The sequence below is a fragment of the Sus scrofa genome, chromosome 15 (assembly GCF_054392235.1).
Source record: "Sus scrofa isolate SSC_HxYL_T2T_F1_AM1 chromosome 15, Sscrofa_HxYL_maternal_Yorkshire_Landrace_v2.0, whole genome shotgun sequence".
In the NCBI taxonomy this organism is placed as follows: domain Eukaryota; kingdom Metazoa; phylum Chordata; class Mammalia; order Artiodactyla; family Suidae; genus Sus; species Sus scrofa.
In genome coordinates, this window is record NC_139397.1 from 79,393,907 (window position 1) to 79,410,013 (window position 16,107).

Below are 16,107 nucleotides of genomic sequence, written 5' to 3' on the forward strand. Positions count from 1 at the left end.
TCACAGAAACAGATGAACATAAGCACAGAAAGCAGTGCTGCTCTGGGTCAGGGGTCAGCAAATGACAGTCTGGGAGCCAAACCCATCTCTTGTTTTTGTTAGGTTATATTGGAACCCAACCAGGCCCAGTGTTTACATATTGTCTCTGGCTCCCTTTGCACTACAGCAGCAGAAGGGAGCAGTTTTGACAGAGATCATATGAGTGGCCAAGGTGAAAATACTATCTTAGGCCTTTATAGAAAAATTTGCTGACCCCTGTTTCAGGGGCCCAGAGTAAGGAAGCATAGACAGAGGCATAGAACCCAAAGTCAAGGCCTTTATCCTGTGCACACTGAGGGAAATGAAATGGAGACCCCCTTCAAAGGGACAGAATGAGGAAAGCTGGCCATGGTGGCCCTGCTATAGTTGGGGTTACTCTGAGTTAGGCGGCCATTGCCTGGACCCACACTATCTCCCATACCCACCATAAAACCAGCCTGCCAGCTCAGAGGTCCACATCCAAGAGCATTTCTCAGCACCCTCCAGCTGTGCTCTAAATGAGGTGTTAGCAGCATTTCTTCTCTGCTGTTTCTGGCATTTTTTCATTCACTCTGGTAGATGCCTATGTGGTCCCAGTTAACTCCCCAGGTAACATTTACTGATGATACTAATGTTCTGGTTACAAAGCTGCATATGTTTGGAGTGATCCGTCCTTAACCCCACCTTGCCTGCTTTCTTCTGCTTTTAATGCGCATTATTACAGCCTTCAGGGTTTTGGGTTTTTTTTTAAATATATACACCACTGTTCTTTTTAGAAGAGCCAAGTACAGTAGAAATTCCTAAATGCAGAAGATTCGAATTGAAATGTCTCATTTAGCAATGTGTTTGGGTTCATTTTTTAGCATAATGATGATGCCAATAACTATTTTTTCCCTAAATCTATATTTAGGCTACCCTATGCCTGAACATTGTCCTTGTCCCTGAGAGCTATGGGTGTTGCTGCCAAGGTATTTGTTTATAGGAGATTTGGGGCAGTGATTGAACAGTGACCAGAAGTTATGAAGTTGGACCCATGTTCACATCATGCCAGAGAAGAGATTAGAAAATAACAGGTGCTGTGAATTTTTGGTGTACTGAACACAGTGTTGTTCAATACTGAATAGTTCAATGAAGAAGGTACTGATTGTTAGCCTCTGATGGGTACTTGGTGAGCACCTGGGGGAATGGTGGATTTTTCATTTTCCCTGGACTACCTCCCAGCCATCCCCTTTCTTTACCCCCATTGATAGTCCTGGGAAGACTCCAAAGAAGAGGAGTGGTTCCATCCCTTGGAGACTGAGATGGGTGGAGCCTGACCTCCAGGTGGAGGAGGCCCACAAGTTCCCTCCTGGATGCAGGCTGGCTGGCCACTACCACATCACAGCAGGCAATACCAAGGAGAATGATGGCTGGTGGGAGACCTCCTAGGGAAGAGATGGCCTATGATCATATATGGTAGATTTGTTCTTTATTTCTCTGATCATAATCTCCCTTTAGTCTCCAAGACTTCAATGACTCTTGTAAATTGCTATAGGCTATTAGTGTGTGGAATTAAGGAAATTGCCTGTTTTCATGCTTGGAGCAAAGCATGGAGGGAGAATAGCAATTGCCCAAGTGAGGCCAGATATGAGGTGGCCAGAGACAGTCTGCAGGGCTGTGCGGCTATGGATGGATGACAAGCTTCAGCAAGGACACATTCATGTAACATGTAGGCATTTCTAAAAACATGTTTAGAAGGGGAGCAGGTAAAACTATTGGATTGTGGTTATGGTAAAATTATTCGTAAAAAAGAAATGAGGCTTTACTTTTAGTCTCACTAGCTGGGACTGCTGCCAGTATTTGGTGCATGAATAGATCTTGGGAAAGAAAGTTCTATGGAATGGACCTTGGAAACAATGGCTTAAGGGAATGGCCCTCCTGGAGGATTCACATTTTCATAAATGCTTCAACTATTAAAAGGAATTCAATGTCTACTCCAGATAACATGGGTTTCTAGGGGACTTTCTTGGCATAGCTTAAATCATACCATTATGATATATTTGGGTTCAAACCCAGGTAAAAATCCCCATGCCTGACTTGTAGCTATATCCCATCATTTCCTATAGATTACCAACATAGTTCTAGATGTTTGTGACAACAGAAGATTGGCAAGACTAGCAAATCCTGAGACTAGGAGGCAGTAGGGTTCTGGGCTCAGAAGTCAGATCACCTGGCTTTAAATCTAGGTTCTTATGCACTGTGTAATATTTGGCAAGGTGAATCACCTTCCTGTGCCTTATTTTCCCAATTACACAACACAGCTCACAACAGTGCATACCTCATAGGGTTGGTATTACAGATCGAATTATTTCACACATACAAAGCACCTAGAAGAATGTCTTATATGTGCTTAGTGCTCAATAAATGTTGGCTGTTATTATTAGAAGTTCAGGCAAAGGACTGGATATAGTCAAAGATCTGTTGTTAATGGTTTTGATTGAGATAGATGCTCTGTTCAACAAACCTCCTTAAAACAACAATGTATTCCTACTATCTCTCAAAATTCCATGGGTTGACTGGGTTCAGATGGGTGTTTTTTTGCTGGTCTCACTGGTGGTCTTTCATGTGGTTGTAGTCATACAGTGGCTGGGGCTGGAGTCGTTTGGAGGCCTGACTTTAGTGGAATATTCTTCCCTTCTGTGTCTGGGGCTTTAGTGATCCATCAGCATTTAGCACCTCTCTCCACAGAGCTCTTCATCCTCCAGGGCTCTCCACGTAGCCTATCCTTCAGCAGGGTAGTCGGATTTCTCACAAGGCAACTGGCTTCTAAGAGCACAGAAGCAGAAGCTGCCAGGCCTTTTCTAATGGTTAGACCAGAGCTGACCCAGCATCACTTCTGCTCATTGTGATCTAGAAATCACAAGGCCACCCTGATTCAATGGGGACGTAAGGGACTACAGAAGAGCCTGACCACTAGGAAGCATGGCACATTGAGTGTGGTCTTAGGTGACAGCTAGTACAGGTGGTGTGGGCAAATGATTACAAGGAGTATGGTACATTCAAAATGAAGGAAGATGGAGTTCCTGTCATGGCTCAGAGGTTAACGAACCTGACTAATATCTATGAGGACATGGGTTCAATTCCTGGCCTTGCTCAGTGAGTTAAGGATCTGGCGTTGCTATGAGCTATGGTGTAGGTCACAGTTGCAGCTCAGATCCCGTGTTGCTGTGGCTGTGCTGTAGGCCAGCGGCTACAGCTCTGATTTAACCCCTAGCCTGGGAACCTCCATATGCCATTGGTGCGGCCCTTAAAAAAAAAAAAAAAAAAAGAAGAAGAAGAAGGGAACATGAAGTGGGAGAACCAATAAATGAAATGAACAGAGATGATGAGAGATCCAACTAGGATGGGGCAGGGCAGCACTCCAGGCAGCTGATTGGTAACAGAGGATGAGTGAAGGCAGGGATCACAGGAGCTGGAGGTTTTGGTTGGAGAATATGACTTCTAGGTCCTAGAGTACCACAGTATTTCCTTCCATCACCAAGGAAGTACAAAGAAGTAACCATGGACAGGATGACAGGCTGTGGCAGAGCAGACCAGGCCCTGAGCCCTGTCATAACTGCAGGCAGCAGAAGCAGCCTCAAGGGCTTGATGTGGAGTTGGGGAGCTTCCTTACCACTTACACTTGGGATTAGGATTGATCACAGATTCTGGAAGAGTACTAAGTGTCCTGTTTGGGATTCAGAACTATCCAGTTTAGACAAGAGGAAGAGGAAATCTAGAGCCAGTCCAGTTGTGGCCCCTTGGGGCTCAGGAGTGTTGTGTATAGTTTAATTTGCATGTCTACTTGCTCAAGAACTCCTTGGTAGACAGACTTTCTCCCCAGCCCATCTAATGGAACTCTGCAAGAGGGAAAGGAATGAATGAATTCAGAGTTCAGTTTTCCTTCTGAAGTGATACGAATTGCATACTCCACTGATGCCCACTTTCACATTGCCTCATACCTGATTCTAATGTGTCATAAATGGTTCCCCCGATCCTAGTCTTCTCCCTGCTTCCATCCAACTTCCCTGCTCTCATTTTACTTTCCAAAAGCACCATCTTTGTTTCTGTACCCAACAAAGCTTGAACTGTTTATACTGTCTACACAATAAAAGTTCAAACACCTGAGGCTGTTATTGAAGGGACCCTAGGCCTGTATCTAAGAAGGAGGAAACTAGAAGATACTGCTTTCTAACTTTACTTTCACAGGGAACACAAATGGCACAAAGGAAACGTCCAAATGGTGCATCATTTCTTTCGTCATGGGGACAGACCAAGGAAGTGACAATGGTCAGCAGCCTGCAGGGTTGAAAAATTTGCCAGGTCTGAACAAAAGGGCTCACAGAAACTTCTTTTCTTTCCTACTGGAAGCATCCGGTTATCAACTTCTGCTACCTTGAAAAGCCACTCAGAGAACTGTGTCACTTGGAATAATCACCCATGCTTAATGTTTGAGTTCTGGGTCCCGTTGTTCTTGCTGCACAATCTTTCTATGCCTGCTCCACAAGTTAAGCAGTTCCCTTTATCTATACCTATATAGAGGACTAGATTTTCTATTTCTCCACAGAGATTTTTTGAGGGCAATCTTGGTCAGAGTCAACCATTAGAAGTTCTTTGTAATGGTGTCTCAATTTCATGTTTTAACTTATATGCCACACAATAAGTCTACTGTAAAACTCTCTCTCCTCCTTGACACAAACTTTTGGACCCAACCATGCTGGTCTAAGCTTTCCATTCCTCTCACTTTCTAGCTCTTTCTTATCAAGGTAGAAAAGGATAGTAGGGAAGGAAAGGAGAAGACATGAGTTGTTCCAATGTCCTGAGAAGCTGAGAAGTTAGATCACAAACCATCAGGGAAGCAAGTGGGGCAAGTGTCTTGCTCTGTGATTCTCTTGTATCCACTGCCTTTTACTTGTATTTTTTGCCTAAATATGTGAGATGTTTATCTCCTCAAATTCTGAGCATGCTTTGGGAAGAGAGGGAGTTTGTTTTAAACTTTGTCTTTCTACCATGTATATTCATCCTTATCCAGAGAAGCCATAGATAACTATTTCTTGTTTGAGTATTTCTTTATATGGGTATAAAGGCAAAATTCGTATAGTTCACCTATCCATCCATCTATCCATCCACCCATCCACCTATTCATTGAGTCAAAAACATTTGCTGACTGACTCCTATTCACCTTGAAGCCCCAGATGTTGCCACTCAGAGCAGATGGTTTATGCAGGTTCTAGAACACTTGGGCTCCCCAGCATTTGATACATAGCACACCATAAAATATCCAGTTTCAGAAACCGCTATTATAAAAGTCATACAGGCTCATGGTAAACATTCAAATAGTATAAAAGGGTATGTAAAGGGAACAGTAAAACCTCATTGGTCTTACTCCACCAAAATTTTCTATTTCAATTACTCAAAAGCAACGGTTGCTGACTGTTTTTTATATATCCTTCCAGAAATATGCCTTATTCTTTTTACATAGATGGAATCATTCTATATGTATTTTTCTGTTGTTGCTCCCCACCCCTCACTTATACAATATATCATGGTTCTCTTTTTATATTAGCCCATGGAACTCTCCTTGCCCTTTTTTTTTTTTTTGTAACAGCTTTACTGAGATATAATCTACATATCATATAATTCACTCATTTAAGGTATAATTCAATAGTTTTTAGAAGTCATAGAGCTGTGCAACCTTCATTTCAATCCTCATTCTTTTTAGTGGTTGCAGATACTTAATCTTATGCCATAATTTCAGTAAATATTTTTTGACTTGAATTAAGCCATAGATTTGGACTGAGAAAGGGGGAGGGAACAAATTGTCTAGAAACATAAAAATAAGGAAGCTCTGAGTCTTCCACTGGTCCTTTACATCAACTATAAGTAATTATGTTATATTGATAGGGAATATGGATGAGAAAATATTCTTTTCACGTGACCTGGATTTTTCTTTCTAGATAGTAGGATTCTAATCCATGTGGACATAACTTCATGTTGCATTGTACTGGATTTTCTTTGGCAAGTCAATTACTTTCAATTCCAAGTAAAGTCTTATTTAATTTTAGTAATTTTAAAAAAGAATTATTACCTTTAATATTCTTCCCAAACCTTCTTAGCTTATAATATTTCAATAGTAACAGGATATTTTTGCAGCATTTGCATTTGTTTTAAATATAATGTGAACATAAGTTTTTCAGATTAATACAATATTTATAAAGTGTCTAAAGAAATGTAAGCAACTTGATTTTGAAATTGTTTATAAATATTAGGAGCTTTAAGCATATGTGGTGCTAAGTAATATCGACATGTCTGGAAAAATGTGCAAAATAGAAGGGAAATAATGCAACTACTCTTTGTCCACAATTACATTCACGCATATAAAATAACAAATTCTCTGAGAGGGAAAAAAAAGGTATTTGGTAACATTAGTGAGGCCCACAGTAACAACAGAAACATATATTTAAATAATTTAAAGAAACAAACCTGAATCAGGTTTAAAAAATTAGAGTCAAATACTATGGAAGGTAGAAAAGAAAAAAACATAGTCATCGCTAGTATAAAAAGAGGGATCACTGCAGAGGTCAGATAACATCTTTCTAGAGATTTTAAAAATAAGAACAGGACAGACTTGATGTCACTTTCCTCTCTAAGGATTGAGACTTGATTCCATAAGAGGTCATGCAGTTTGTGAATTCTAATAATATAATCCAGCCCCACATTGAGTCTCAAAGTGAAATATTCAGTGTCGCAAAATGTTCAATGTCTAAGTTCCTGAAAAAATTTCCCACTCAGGACCTCTCTAGCACTCAGCAGTAATTTATCAAGTGTTCACCGTCAAATGTATCAGCTAACTTACAACATTTTTCCAAAAGAAATCAATCAGATGTCAGAAATAGTGGAATTCTCAGATCTTTTTCTTTTTCCTTATCTCGAACTTCATCATTTCCAGGATTTCACTGAGATCTTAAAATGTCTGTATCTCAGATTTTCCTCATAACTTCTCAAGGCAAAGTCTTGGTCTTAAAATGCCTCCAGTTTTCCTTAAAAAATGTTTCTTACCTTTGGAATGACTTCATATTTCACTTCTGTGCCCTTGACTTAAAATCTAGCATAGCTAAGGAGATGATATTTTGATGGGGGCAAAGTAAAACCCAGGAAAATACATTCCCCATTAAAAAAAATACATGCCAGATGTAGGAGGCCTCACCCTCTTCATGCTTTTGAAAAATAAAAATACTACCAGGGACTTTGGATGTGGAAAAATGGGCTGACGTCTCCAAGAAGAGAGAAAATAATTTTCAGTTGGCCCCTCCATAAAGTAGAAACAATTGCTATGAAAAATTACTTAGTAATTAAAGTGATGTTAAAAAAAAAACAAGCAAAAACTGAAATGTTCTCATCTTCCTACTTTTTGGAGAGAGAGAAAATGATCACTAGGAAGACAGACAGCAGAGATGTAGGGATTATCTATAAAGGGTGTGAGACTGGTTGGTACATTGGAGCAACTGAAAAAAGAAAAATGTATCACAGCATTCGTAGTAGCAAACCACAAAAACTACTTAAGCTAGTTTTAAATAGGAAAGCAAGTTATAAAAGGTGTTAGATTTTCCTAGAATTTTTTTTAAATGCCTTCATTTATTAATAATTGGAAGCATGGCAGATATGTCAGGTTAAGTGTTTTTTTTTGCTCTGTTCCTAGAATTTCTGGGAGGGCCAGAGAGCCACTGCTTGAGGCTATCCAACTAGGGAAGATGCTCAACTCTCACTAGGAGACTGCTTCCCGGAAGACCAAATGTAGCTCTGCAAGTCCCATGCAACTTTGTTTACATGTCCCCCTCTGAATGCTAGACATTAAAAGCTACCTGGTGTGGTAATGCATATTAACTAGACTTATTGTGGGGATCATTTCACAATATATACAAATATTAAAACATTATATTGTATACCTGAAACTAATGAGTTATATGTCCATCATACCTCAACTTTAAAAAGAAGGAGGAGGAGACGATGAGGACAATGACATGCTAGTTGGCAGAGCTGGCTGGAAGAGAATAAATAATACACACAGGCATAGTTCAGAGATATGTGGGCTTGGTTCCTGACCACAGCAATTCAGTGACTACTGCAATAAAGCAAGTCATACCAAGTCCTTGGTTTCCCAGTACCTATTAAAGTTAGGCTTATGCTAGTGCAAGAGCATTATACCTAAAATTATATGCTAACCATCATCTGAGCCTTCAGCAAGTCATAATCTTTCTGGGTGGTGGAGGGTCTTGCTTCAATGTTGATGGTTGTTGACTGATGAAGGTGATGGTTGCTGAAGGCTCAGGGGTGGTTGTGGTTATTTCTTAAAATAGGACAGCAATAAAGTCTGCTGCAATGATTGACTCACAAAGGATTTCTCTGTAGGCTGCAGTGCTGTTAGACAGCATTGTTACCCACAGTAGGACTTCTTGCAAAATTATAGTCAATCCTCTCAAACCCTGTCTCTGCTTTATCAACTGAGTTTATGTAATATCCTTTGTGGTCATTTCAACAGTCTTTACAGAATCTTTACCAGGAAGAGTTTCCATCTTAAGAAACCACTTTCTTTGCTCATCCATTAGAAGCAACTCCTCATCTGTTAGTTTTATCAGCAATGCAGATACATCTTCAGGCTCCACTTCTAATCTTAGTCTTCTTAATATTTCTACCACCTCTGCAGTTACTTCCTCTGCTGAAGTCTTAAACCCCTCAACATTATCAGTGAAGACTAGAATCAACTTCTTCCAAACTCCTGCTAATATTGGCATTTTGACCTATTCCCATGAACTATAAATGTCCTTCATGACATCTACAATGGTGAATCCAGAAGATTTTCAATTTAGTTTGCCCAGATTCAACAGAGGAATCACTATCTATGGCAGCTCAAACCTTAAAAAATTCATGAATTGCGGAATGGATGTTGTGTTAGCAGGCATGAAGACAATATGAATCTCATCATACACCTCCTTCAGAGCTCTTTAGGTGTCACCGAGACATGTTTCTTTGAAAACTCCATCTTATCCTTCTTTACTTTATCCAATCTTCCTGCTTGGAAAAACAGTCACAGTGCTGGTAAATGACTTAAGCTTAAGAAATGTGCCTAAAGGTCAGAGTAAAAGCTTAACCTTTTACCAGCTAAGTGGCTTTTAATATAGTAAAGGAACTTATATAATAGTAAACAAACCCTATATCATCCACCCATAGCCACTCCTCACTTGATCTCATCTAAAGAGCACAACAAAAGCGGTGTGGTTTCTTGAGGCAGTGCTCTTGGTTCCAGAGACCTTGAGTCCCCTGTTCCCACTTTTACTGTCTCTGTGTCTTACTTTATGTTAACTTTTTTTTCCTTAAGTTCCACAGCACCCATTCTTCAGCCCCATCCTGCTGAGTTGGTCATTTAGGTAACCAGAGACGTTGTTAATGAGCAGTAATATTTTGAAAGAAATCACTTCTTATTCGAAACAGTAAGTCTCAACAGTGGGCCTAAATATACAGTAAACCATGTTGTAAACAGGTGTGCTGTCATCCGAACTTTGTCATTACATTTATAGACAATGTAGGTTGAGCATAATTCAAGGTCCTAGGATTTTCAGAACGGTAAATGAGCACTGGCTTCAACTTAAAGTCACCAGCTGCATTAGCTCCTATTGAGAGTCAGCCTGTCCTTTGAAGCCACACATTAACTGGTGCTCTCTAGTGAACGTCCTAGACAGCATCTTCTTCCAATAAAAGACTGTTTCATCTATGTTTAAAATCTCTTATTTTTTTAGGGTATCCACTGAAACCATGCCCCAGAGAGTTAACAGAGGCTTATAATAGAAATTCTTGAACTTGTCTTACAGAACAATAGATAAGGGATCAGCTTGTAAAAACCCCTTTGCTTATAAACTGTCTTAAGTTCACTTTAGTATTTCTTTCTTCTTTCTCTTTTCCTATCTTAAATTACATATCTTCCTAGCTTCATACAACCCAGTTTTTTTTTAAATGTTTTATAGTTGATTTACAATGTTGTGCCAATTTCTGCTGTAAAGCAAAGTGACCCAGTCATTCATATACATATATATTTTTTCTCATGTTATCTTCTATCATGGTCTATTCCAAGAGCTTGGATATAGTTCCCTGTGCTATACCTCATTGCTTATCCATTCTAAATGTAATACTTTGTATCCACTAACCTCAAACTCCCAGACCTTTCATTTCCTCCCCTCTTCCCCTTGGCAACCACAAGTCTATTCTCTATCAGCCTAGTTGTTTTATAAGAACTTGGAGAGAACTCCTGCCCAATGTGAGCTGGCAGGGGGCTGTATGGGACTACTGACTTTAAAACTGGGCCTCCCCAGATGTTTAATACGGCCTTTTGACATTAGAGGGCTAGAAAACTCCATGCTCAGACCATGCTGAGCATCTCTATTTTGAATATGCAGAAACAGGTAAACAAGATGAACATGTGCAGAACACTGATTACTTCATCATTTTCCCTACCTCCAATCACATTTCTCCATGTCTGAGACCACCCTGCTTATCCCATAAATCCCACAACCCCCCTCAGGCAGATATGAAACTTGTTCTCCCATCTCCTCATTTGGCTGCCTTGTGAATACTTTCTTGGCTATAAACCTCAGTGTATCTACATCTGGCTTGCTTCACATCTGGCAAGTGGACCTGGTTTGGTGACATCTTAACTAATGATTTTAGCAAGATCTCCTGGAAAACTTGTTGCAGCTTCTATATCAGTACTTGCTCCTTCACCTTGCACTTTTATATTACAGAAAGCGCTTCTTTTCTTAAACCTCATGAATGAATCTCTGCTGGCTTCAAACTTTTCTTTTGCAACTTCCTCACCTCTCTTAGCCTTCACAGAATTAGTGAATTCTATGGATTAGGTTTTGGCTTAAGGGAATGTCGTGCCTAGTTTGATCTTCCATCCAAAGCACTCAAACTTTTTCCATATCAGCAATAAATTGTTTTACTTTCTTACCATTCATGTGTTCACTGGAGTAGCACTTTTAATTTTCTTCAAGAACTTGTCTTTGTGTTCACAACTTGGCTAACTGTTTGATACAGGAGGCCTAGTTTTCAGCCTGTCTTGGCTTTTGATGTGCCTTCCACACTAAGCTTAATCATTTCTAGGTTTTTTTTTTTTTTTATTTAAAGTGAGAGATATGTGATTCTTTCTTTCACTGAACACTTAAGAGGCTTAGGGTCAAAATTATCATGTTACAGGGAATAGGGAGGACTGACAGCGCTGGTGGTATAGTGGTGAGCATAGGTGCCTTCCAGGGAATAGGAAGGCCTGAGGACAGGGAGAGAGGTGGGTAATGGCTGGTTGGCAGAGCAGTCAGAACACTCACAACAGTCATCAATTAAGTTTGCCGTATCATAAGGGTGCAGTTAGTGGTACCCCCAAAACAATTACAATAGTGATCAAAGATCACTAATCACAGATCACCATAACAAATAATTAAAAATTTGAAATAGCATGAGAGTTACCAAAATGTGAAGCCAAGACACGAAGCAAACAAATATTACTGTAAAAATCATGTCAATACATTTGCTTGACACGGGGTTTCCACAAAGCTTCCATTTGTAAAAAAAATACAATATTTGTGAAGCATAATAAAGCAAAGCACAATAAAATGAGGTATGAGCTATGTAACTCTTTTAACCCAAGCTGAAAGTTTCCACTACCACCCTTGCCAGAAAGTGGATTCTTGTTTTCTCATGTAGCTCTCTTATCAACGAAGTCTCAATTTCAGTATTTCATTGCTGAACAATATAACATTAGAGGTTGGGGAAATTTAATATCTAGCTTCTACTATGGGAGATGAATACATAATGTGGGATAGTCCCCAACTGTGAGATGGCATGGCTGGGAAACCACAAATAATGGCAAATATCCTGCACTGGCAGTATGGTTTCAGTGTTGGAGCTAGAAAGGCAATAGGTCTTGATAGATTAGGTATTACAAGCGAGAGAAGGGAGCATGGCATCATGAGTGACACCCAGATTTCAGATTTGCATAATGCGGTGGATGTTAGAACTATTATTTTGATGGGATGGGCTTATGAGAGGAACATGTTTAGTTCAAGAAAGGCAAGTAGGATCAAGAGTTAATTTTGAAGAGATTCTGGGAAGGTGATAGCAGAGGTGGTAAAGTGTTTGAATATCTTCAAATTTGCCTGTAAAAAAAAAAAAAAGCAAATAGGATAACAAAGCTAAAAGTCATGAGGATAATCTTCAATAGCAGATGATAAGGTATTGCTATATACTGCAAAATGTGAAGGAGTAAGAAGTAGTCACTGACAGTTGTAAGGTGTGAGTGTACCATCTTTGCATGACAGAGGAAATCAAAGGATATCAGATGGACTTGAGAACCCTAAAAGAGCCAAGAAGTATTCACTGGAAACTTCAGTTGGAACTGAGAGGAGTTTTGCATTCTCTGATAATAAATAAGTTCAGGAGTTGGCCAGAGAAGTCTAGGCCCCATGAACTCCCTGACTAATAAGTCAAAATTTACTTCTAGGACAAAGCTACACAATAATGAGAAACTTCTGCAGAGAGAACCCAGAATTGAGTGGCATAGAGTCAACAGAGGCAAAGGAAATAGCAGGTCCAGATAAAAGTAGGGGAAGACATGTTTCCATTAAATAAGCTGTCAACTTGGTTGAACACTGCACAAATATAACAAAAGAGAAAACTGTAGAACTGTGAAGTTTAGAAGAGCTATCTTAAGTCACAACTACATCGAAAAGTTAAAATAAACTAAATTCAAGTATAAATGAGCAAATAAAAGGATCGAATCTTGACATTAACGTGAAAAAACAGATTATGAAGCAGAATAACATCCCTACAGAAAAGGAATGAATACCAGAAAGACATCACTACAAAAGAGATTAAAATTCAGCTTAAAAGTTAATATAGGAAAAAAATATGAATGAACATTAATCAGAATTAGGAAAACTTAAGAAATTAGGTGATATATTCTCAGGAAAAATAAAAACAAACATTCCAGAAATGAGATTAACTCAAAGGAACAAATAAATGAAAAATATAATAGATGAGTCCTTAAGGAAAATAGAATCTAAGAAATAGAAAAAAATTAAAATTAAAAAGACTCGAAATGAAGAACTTTCTACTTTTAAAAAATAAGATTATTTTTCAAAACTGTTGATGTCATCTTCAACAAAATACTAGCAAACTGGATTCAGCAGCATATTAAAAGGATTATACACTAACACAATAAAGTTGGATTTATTCCTGTAATGCAAAGATGGTTCAACATTTCAAAATCAATCTATGTAATATATCACATTAACAGAATGAAGGAAGAAAAACTACAAAATTGTCTCAATTGATGCTGTAAAAGCATGAGACAGAATTCATCACCCTTTCACCATAAAAACACTCAACAGAAAGAAGGAAACTCCCCCAACGCAATAAACAAATATATGAAAAAACCCACAGTTAACGTCATACTTAATATTGAAAAACTGAAAGCTTTTTTCTTAAGATCAAGTATGAAACAAGGATGCCCATTTTCTCTACTGTACTCAACATAGTATTGGAAGTTCTAGCCAGGGCAATCGGGCAAGAAAAACAAAGAAAGGTATCAAAATTGGAAAGAAATAAGGAAAATAATCTGTTTTCAGATGACATGATCTTATATGTAGAAAACCCTAAAGATTCAACAACAACAAAAAATCTGTTGGAACTAGTAAATTAATTCGCCAAAGTTTCAATACACAAAATCAACACATAAAAATCCAGTACATGTCTATAAACAGTGAACAATCCAAAAAGGAAATTAAGAAAATAATTCCATTTACAATAGCACCAAAAAAGAATGAAATACTTAGGAATTAACCAAGAAGGTGAAAGACTCATACAATGAAAACTACATAACCTTAGTGAAGGGAATAAAGAAGGCACACATAAATGGAAGTACATCCTGTGTTCATGGATTGGAAGACACTGTTAAGATGTCATTACTGCTCAAAGAACTATAGACAATGCAATCCCCATGAAAATTTCTGTATTTTTTGCAGATTTAAAAAATTCATAAAATTCATATGGAATTTCAAAGGACCCTGAATAGTCAAAACAACTTTCAAAACAAAGAACAAAGTTAGAGGCCTCACACTACCTGATTTCAAAATATAGTGAAAGCTATAGTAATCAAAACAGTGCAGTACTGGCAAAAGACAGATATATGGACAAATGGAATAGAATAGGAGAGCCAGGAAATAAACCCTTGCATATATGGTTAAATGATTTGCTATAAGAGTGCCAAAACCATACAATAGGGAAAGAACAATCTTTTCAAGAAATGGTGGCGAGAAAACTGGATGTTTACATGCAAAGGAATGAAGTTGGTCTCTTACATTATACCATACACAAAAATTAACTCAAATTGGATCAAATACATAAACAGAGGTGCTAAAACTATAAAACTCCTAGAAGAAAACATGGGTGAAAAGTTCATGATGTTGGATATGACAATGATTTCTTTGATGTGACACCCAAAGCACAGACAAGAAAATAATACAAAAATTGGACTTTATCAAAATGTAAAGTTTCTGTGCATCCACGGACATTATCAATAGAGTGATATGTCAGCCCATGGAATGGGAGAAAATATTTGCAAATCATATATCTGATAAGTGATTAATACCTGGAATATGTAACTATCTTCTACAACTCAACAACAACAAACCAATAATTCAACAGTCCAAGGGGCTTAATGGATATTTCTCCAACAAAGACTTACAAATCACTAATGAACACACAAAAAGATGCTCAACATCACTAATCATTAGGTAAATCCGAATCAAAACCACAATAAGATACCAATTTACACCCATTAAGATGGCTGTTAAAAACAAAAACAAAACCACTGGAAAAAAATAGAAAACAGCAAGTGTTCGAGAGGATATGAGAAATTTGAACCCTTGTCAATTGCTGTTGGGAATGTAAAATGATATAGCTGCTGTGGAAAACAGTTTGACTGCTCCTCGAGAAATGAGAGAGAATTACCATATTATTCAGTGACTCCACTCCTGAGTATATATTCAAGATAATTTAAAGTGAGGATGTGAACAGATATTTCTACACAAATGTTCTTAGCAGTCTTATTCACAATAGCCAAAGGTGGAAACAACCCAAATGTTCACTGAGAGATTAATAAAATGTGGTTTTAAAAAAGTGATACATATATTTGGCCTTAAAAAGGAATGAAATTCTGATACATACTAAAATGTGGATAAACTTTGAGACCATGATCATAAGTGAAATAAGCCATTCATAAAAGGACAAATACTATATAATTTGATTTATATGAAGTATCAAAAATAGGCATATCCACAGAAACAGAAAGTAGAATAGTGGTTACCAGGGACTAGGGGGAAGGAGTAGAGAGTTTTTGTTTAATGAGCACAAAATTTCACTTTGGGGTGATGAAAAAGATGGAGACGGATAGTGGTGATGGTTGTACAATAAATGTGAATGTTTGAAATTATTTCCAAATGAAATAAAAAAGTTTTTAAAAACCTGGAAAAAAGATCAAAAGGACTCAAAAAAAAAGTGACAAAGACTATAAGCAAAGAAAATCTGACATAGCATAGTAGCATAACAAGAGTCTCTGGGGGGAAAAATAAAAAGAGAACATAAAAATACTATAACTTATAATTTAAAAAATATTTTGAAGTGAAACTGAATTTATATTGTGAAAGGAAATACTACCAACTGGATATACTGACCCAGAATGGCCAACATCAAGATAAAGTCCAGGAGTTCCCATCATGGTTCAGAGGAAACAAAACTGACTAGTAACCATGAGGATGCAGATTCAATCCCTGGCTTTGCTCAGTAGGTTGAGGATCTGGTGTTGCGGTGAGCTGTGGTGTAGGTTGCAGAAGCAGCTCGGATCCCACATTGCTGTGGCTGTGGCATAGGTTGGTGGCTACAGCTCCAACTGGACCCATACCCTGGGAACCTCCATATGCTGTGGATGCAGCCCTCAAAAGACCAAAAAAAAAAAAAAACTTGATC

The 16,107-nt window shown here is 38.2% G+C and overlaps 1 protein-coding gene across 1 annotated transcript in view; it reads right to left on the reverse strand.

Moving 5' to 3' along the window:
• CCDC148 (coiled-coil domain containing 148) overlaps positions 1-16,107 on the reverse strand; it is a 370,013-nt gene that overhangs the window by 82,748 nt on the left and 271,158 nt on the right. The gene's annotated exons all lie outside the window — the stretch shown is intronic.